The sequence below is a fragment of the Triticum aestivum genome, chromosome 6B (genome assembly GCF_018294505.1).
Source record: "Triticum aestivum cultivar Chinese Spring chromosome 6B, IWGSC CS RefSeq v2.1, whole genome shotgun sequence".
Lineage (NCBI taxonomy): Eukaryota > Viridiplantae > Streptophyta > Magnoliopsida > Poales > Poaceae > Triticum > Triticum aestivum.
Window position 1 is genome coordinate 324605557 of NC_057810.1, and position 7854 is coordinate 324613410.

The following is a 7854-nucleotide window of genomic DNA, read 5'->3' on the forward strand; positions in this document are numbered from 1 at the left end:
CACGATCAATCTTAGAATGATGATTCAATAACCAACACACTAAGAATAAAATTATTGTCCTTTAACTACCCAGCAACGAGGTTGCTAGGCGTATTGATTTCACACATCACAATTCATTTGTCGGTATTCCGGTTGCATCAACACGAAGACCGAGGAATGACTAATGACGGCAAGAAGTATCACTGTACCAGGAGTTCATAGGATGGGGTGCAATTCCTATAACAATCTCGATATAAAATATGTAATACTCCAAGGTAGAGCAGAACCAAAAGCTGGATTGGCATTTGATCTGCGGAATACAACTACTTTGACCCAATCCTAGATATGGAAGAGGTACTGGAGTTTGTTTCTCCTAGTCATTCCGGAATAGAATGGCTTGACAGACCACAAGAGTCATAGGCATCGATGAACGAACGCACGCATACTCTTGACTATCAATTGATAGACGAGGGTCAGAATGCAACTAAAGAGAACAACTCAAAGGAACATATAACTTTCTGAGTTGTGGATGCATAGATTAGTATGTCGAACCAAGTTCAACATATTTCTTCCGGATAACCCATGCAGAAAGGTAGAACTGGCAGAGTCACGATTTATGAATGGAGAACTCCTCAAGAGTACTCTAATTGTGATTTTTTTTGATCCAATAAACATCTGCCATAAGTAGTTCATGGTATTTGGAAGAAGAAGATACCACGGACTTCAAGGACTATCGCAAAGGTTACTAATATCCTAAAGGCACTAGCAATTACTATCAACATGAAGTAGGTAGAGTGAATCTCGGGTTCAGAACCCAGGAGTAGAATACCTGCTACTAAGTAGCATCACGGGATGCTTCCGAGAATAAAGGCCAGAATCTTCACACTAGGACACAAATCATGGCTAGACCACTAGATGATCCCCTAAGCACTTAGGGTCATAATAATAATTCCAACATATATGTCGAGGCAATAATTACCTCAACACACCGATTAGTGTGGTAAATCTGGCCCATGGGAACATCGGAAACAGAAGGAAGGGATTTGCAAATGCTTCAGACTATTCAGAAACGTGGGGTGACTCGGACAGCATAACGGCTGTAAATGCTCAGAAAAGATTTGAGACATTCACAAAAATGGGGGCATAACCACTCAAAGGCACAATATCAAGGTTTCGAGATCAACAATTTAACATACGGAAGTAATAGGAACTGAAACGAGGCTTAAGTCCAACAATTCTATAGGTCTACGGATTGGTAACACGTGATCCTAATAGAAAGAAGAGATAGCCTAGTTCTTAATCCCCGCAGGAAAGATAAGATGACTCAGATCAGAAGGGCATGAGGTATAAGGAGTAAAAAGAGCCTTACGTTCCATCCCACAATCAATTCCCTTATATAACTAAAGAATTTCTAGACTCAACTTCGACCAGTTTGGCTTGGTAATCCTACAGGCAGTCAAGCTCTGATACCAACGCTGTCAGGACCCCGACTCAATGCCACATCGATCTAGCATGTAACACCTCATATCACTTTGCGGCCTCACGCACGGTATTCCCACGGGTGTCGCCTTACCTTTGCCCGGGACCGTTTGCGCCTTTTGGCACACGTATATGACAGTGTCGCTAGCATCCATATGATAAGGAGCCCGGGCTGACATGGCTAGTCGTAAACCCAAAGCGGCACAGACTTACAGGGACAGGCATCCATGACCCAGCATCGAACGTGTCGGTCATCAGCGAGTGAAACCAGGCTGTAGCACTGGGCTAGCAGGACTCCGGTGAACCGGGCTGTAGCGGGCTAACAGGACTCCGGTATTCATCGCGTGACATTTCCCCGAAGGGACAGACACAGGAACGAAGAAGGACACATGCCGGCCAGCCTAAGTGTTCCGGAGCAGTAGCAAGCTACCATGGCTCGGTGGAAACACTAGGAGACATTTCCCCGTAAGAGAGGCTACTAAAGATAAACAACTAGATGGTCAGATCCCACACATACCAAGCATTTCAATAACATACACACAATATGCTCGATATGTGCAAATACAACATGGCATCACAACATGACTCTATGACTCAAGTAATCTATTCAATAGGCTCCGAGGAGCGAGATATTACAAACATGGGTCTCATGACCCAACACTCAGAGCATACAAGTCAAAGCACAAGCGGAAGCTATCATGTCTGAGTACAGACAACTATAAATGAAAAAGGCTGAGAAGCCTGACTATCTATCAGATCCTGCCGAGGGCACAAGACCGTAGCTGAGGTATCAAGCTAAACGTCGAAGACCACGCGGAATTACTAGTGAGACTGAAGTCTCTCTGCAAAAACATAAAATAGGCAAACGTGAGTACAAATGTACCCAGCAAGACTTACATCAGAACTAACTACATATGCATCATTATCAACAAAGGGGATGGTGGGGTTTAACTGCAGCAAGCCAGCTTTGACTCGGTGGCTATCCTAAACTACGACTGCAAGCGACTCTTTTGAGGTGGCGCACACGAGTCCACATATTCACCATATCAATACACCACTATGGAACCGCTCCCGTCTCCCTACGAGAACGCCATCCATAGCACTCACGCTTATCTTGCGTATTTTAGAGTATCCACTTTCACTTGTCTATGAACTGATATAAGCAACCCAGAAGTCCTTTTCCGTGGACACGGCTATTCGAATAGATTAGGTTAACCCTGCAGGGGTGTACTTCTTCACACACGCTCTCACCACTTACCGCCGTTTACACGACATGTACTCGGCAACCTTCAAGCGGAAGCCCAACGTGGGTGTCGGCCACGGCCTGCCTAAACACTCAAGTCTCTAGTCCAGGTTTATCGCCTATTCGGGTTCCATCCATGAGGAGATCCGGCCGGAGTTTCGCTCACAGCCCCAAACGATGTGTACAGGGTTCCGTGACACCAAACGGGTGCCCGGTTTACCCGGCCACGTGCCTACCGCATCACAGCCCACCCCTACGGTCAGCGCTGTCCACGGCCTCCAGCATACTACAAACACCAGAAACTACTTGCAACTCCTGGACAGAGGACAAGGGTGATTAAGAAGCCGAGAGGGTCCATTGGTTTCGGGCCCAATGCGTGGTAGTAGCTGAATCATGGATCACAAACACAGAACTCAGTTCCTGAGGACGGCTGCAATGAGACAACCCACCATGTACTCCTACATGGCCTCTCACCGCTACCTTTACCAAATCGTGTTCACACACTTAGCTCACACACAGTAGGACATGTTCACACACCTCTGATTCATCCCCGATGAATCAGACCTGACTCAACTCTAAGCAGTAGCAGGCATGACAAACAAGCATGAATGAGTAGGCACATCAGGGCTCAAACAACTCCTACTCATGCTAGTGGGTTTCATCTAATTACTGTGGAATGACAGGTCATGCAGAGGATAAAGGGGTTCAGCTACCGCAGCAAGTAACAGTTGAATCGTTGTTGTCCTAATGCAGTAAAAGAGAGCAGGAGCGAGAGAGTAGGATTGTGTCGGAATGAACAAGGGGGTTTTGCTTGCCTGGCACTTCTGAAGATAACATTGAGTCTTCATCAGTGTCAACGATCACATCATCGGTATCACGTCTATCGAGAGGGGACAAATACCGGCAACACAGAAGGGAACACAATCAATGCAATGCACAATATGATGCATGATCATGACATGGCAATATGAATGTGTTTTGAGCTAATGCAACTAGCAACAGATTAAATGAAGTTGGTTTGAATACAAGATTCAAATTCAAACTCCATATGTGATTATTTAAATGTCATTCACTTCATTTGCTCTAAACAGTAGTGATAAGTTGTTCTAACATGCATGAAAATGGTACAGATGGATTCCTTGAATTTTTCTGATAATTTTTCATATATAAATTATTTAATTTGGAGTTACGGTTAATTTTCTATGAATTTTGGAAGTTTTTAGGCATTTTCTGAAATTTATAAATCATTTAGGATTTATTTAAATTCCAGAACAAATACTGCGTCAGCATGACGTAATAGTGACGTCAGCAGGGTCAACCGAGCGCCCCAGGTCAAACCTGACGTGTGGGGTCCACACGTCAGTGTCTCAGTCAACTAACCAGGTTAGTTAGCCCTAACTAACTTAGTTAGCCGGGCGGGGCCCGCATGTCAGTGGCCTACCTAATTAACTAAGTTAGTTAACACTAACTAACTTAGCACTAACTAAGCAGGCGCCTGGGCCCACACGTCAGGGGGTCAAACCCCGGGTCAAACCCGCCGGAGTTGACCCGCGGCTTGTCGCCGGCGACGCCAGCAACGGCGGAGGGCGTCGGAAACGCTCCTTCGGCGACCAAATCGGCGACTGAGGGGCTCTACGCGTAGCGGGGAGTCGCCCGCATCCATCTGTGCAACCGGCAGGGGCTGGGGTGGCTCGAGCTCACCGGAACGGGGCCCGCGGCGGCGACCGGAGTTCGGGCCAGCACGGGCACGGGGCTACGCTTGGCGAGCGAGCGAGCTGAGAGGCTGGGCGGGCTCCTGGAAGATCCACGAGCTCGAGGTCGTGCTCGGACGCGAGTTCGGTGACCTGCAACGACGGCGGCGACATCGCCGGCGGAGCCGAGCTCGCGGCTCCGGTGGAATCGAGGCTACAGGGCGCAATCGAAGGGGAAAAGAGGGAGGGGAGGCGTGGGAGCTCACAGCGGTGCCGTAGGGGTGGTTAGCCGGCTCGGGGACGCGACGATGGTGGTGAATTGACGATGAAGATCCTCGGCGGCCGGCGATGGAAACGGCGATGCCGGCGACGTTGTGGCGCGTCCGTAGTTCCATGGCTTGGTGGGGAGGTCGAAGATGTCGTGACGGAGCTCTCAAGCACGCTGGATGGGCGAGGGAGGGCTGGTGGCCATGGTTACGGCGACGAAGACGGCGAGCTCCGCTCGGTGGTGTGCGCGGGAGGGAAGCAGAGGAGGGAACGGGGTCCAGGGGAAGAGAGGGAGGGCTGGACGGCTCCGGGCGGCTGCGTGGCGTCTCCACGCATGGATAGGCTCGAAGGGGGAGGCCTCCAGCGCGAAGCAGGAGGTGGCCGGCGTCGACGCGCGCCACGCCTCGCCTCTGCTCGTCCTCCTGGCAGAGGAGGAAGAGGACAAAGGAGGAGGAGGTGGGCTGGGCCGGCTGGGGGAACTGGGCCGGCTCTGGTGGCTGCGCGGGTAAGGCCAGGTAAGTGGCCCAGGTGGCCTCTCTCCCCTTATTTTTGTTCTGTTTTATTTTTTTCTATTTCTGCAATTTGTTTTTGATTTGTTTTAAATATCAAATCATTTAATAAAATCCTGGAAATAAATATGGGTGCTTTCTGAATTATTCCAGTGACCCTTATCAATTTCCAACATTTATTTGAGCATTTAAAATATTTATAGTATTTAAATGCCCAAAGTCAAATACAATATGATTTAATTCAAAAATCCAAAAATGACCTAAGGATATATTCATCATTTTTGGCAGAGGTTTCCACCTTAACCAGAAATCATGAACTTTTCTTAGGGGCCTTTTGGGTTTATTGAAAAGATTTTAACTTACCCTAGTTGAGTTGATTTAATGCTAGGGTTTGAACATCCCCATTTCAATTTTAGGCAAAATTTAAACATGATGCAACACATGACTAGCTAGCTCAGAGCATTACCAGAAGCTAGGGATGTGACAACTCGAGTCGAAGACGATCCTCCCTTTCCCAAGTTGCTTCATCCTCAGAATGGTGCGACCATTGAACCTTGAGAAACTTGATATTATGACTTCGCGTGGTACGTTCGGCTTGATCGAGGATACGAATGGTGTACTCTCGATATGTAAGATTATCTTGGAGATCAAGCGTTTCGTGGTCCACTCCACGGATAGGATCCGAGAAGCAACGCCTGAGTTGAGAAACGTGGAAGACATCGTGAACTCTGGAGAGGTGCGGAGGTAGTTCCAACTGGTAGGCAACTTCTCCTCGTTTGGCAAGAATGCGAAAAGGTCCAATGTAACGAGGAGCCAATTTGCCTTTGATACCGAAACGATGGGTTCCCTTCAGAGGGGTGACCCGAAGATAAGCCTTCTCGTCAACCTCGAAAGTCATAGCCTTATGTTTTCGGTCATATTGACTCTTTTGACGAGATTGGGCTGTTTTCAACTTTTCACGAACGATACGAACTTGTTCTTCTGCTTCCTGAATCATATCCGGGCCAAAGAATTGTCTTTCCCCGGTCTCTGACCAGTTAAGGGGTGTTCGACATCGTTGTCCATAGAGAACTTCAAAAGGGGCTTTACCCAAGCTAGATTGATAGCTGTTGTTGTAAGCGAATTCGGCAAATGGAAGGCACTTCTCCCAGTCCATTCCGAATGAGATAACAGAGGCTCGAAGCATGTCTTCTAGAATCTGGTTGACGCGTTCCACTTGACCACTCGACTGAGGGTGGAAAGCGGTGCTAAAGGAGAGACGAGTTCCCATAGCATTTTGGAAACTTTCCCAAAATCGAGAGGTGAAAAGACTTCCTCGATCCGAGTTAATTTCCAAAGGAACACCATGGAGAGACACTATTCGGGAGATGTACAAATCTGCTAGCTGACTAGCGGTTATAATCTCACGAACAGGTAAGAAATGGGCTACTTTGGAAAGACGATCGACCATGACGAAAATAGCATTATTCCCTCTCTTGGTCCTGGGAAAACCGGTAATGAAATCCATACCAATTTTATCCCATTTCCATTCAGGAATAGCTAAGGGTTGAAGGGTGCCAGCAGGCCGTTGGTGCTCTGCTTTTACACGACGACAGACGTCGCAATTAGCAATAAACTGAGCAATTTCTCTCTTCATCCTAGTCCACCAGAACCTCTGGCGTAGGTCCTGATACATCTTAGTACTACCGGGATGAATAGTGAGAGGAGATTCATGAGCTTCTTTAAGGATCAACTGCCGTAGATGCTGGTTCTTGGGAACCACTAGACGGTTCTCAAAGTACACAACACCATGATCATTTGTGGAGAAACAACTAGCACCTCCGCTAGCAATGTTCTCTTTGATTTTAGATATTCCCTTATCTCGCTTTTGGGCAGCGATGATTTGATCCGTAAGAGTAGGTTTTGCTACCAAGGTGGAAAGAAAACCTTGAGGAACAATGTGAAGGTTAAGCTTCCGAAATTCCTCATGGAGAAGCGGTTGACTTTGTTGTAACATCAGGTTGTTACAATAAGATTTACGACTTAGCGCATCAGCCATGACGTTGGCTTTCCCTGGGGTGTAGGTTATTCCTAAGTCGAAGTCTATGATCAATTCAACCCAACGTCTCTGCCTGAGATTCAAATCCGGTTGGGTTAAAATGTACTTCAGACTTTGGTGATCAGTGAATATTTCGCAACGATTACTGAGGAGTTAATGTCGCCAGGTCTTAAGTGCATAGACTACGGCTGCAAGCTCTAGATCATGAGTAGGATAATTCTCCTCATGTGGGTGCAATTGCCGTGAAGCGTAAGCAATTACGTGTCGATCTTGCATAAGAATGCAACCTAGTCCTTGTCGCGAGGCGTCGCAGTAGATAACAAAGTCCTTGGAAAAGTCTGGCGGTACCAGTACGGGAGCAGAGGTCAGGCGTCTTTTCAGTTCCTGAAAACTGTGCTCACATTGTGGAGTCCACTCGAACTTCTTATCTTTCTTGAGGAGTTCGGTTAGAGGTTTAGCAACTTTGGAGAAGTTCTCGACGAAGCGACGACAATAACTCGCTAAGCCCAGAAAACTCCGAACTTGCTTGACCGATTCAGGTGGAGTCCAATTAAGGACGGCTTGAACTCGCTCAGGGTTAACAGCAATACCTTTACCAGATATTACATGACCCAGATAGGTCACTTCTGACAACCAGAATTCACATTT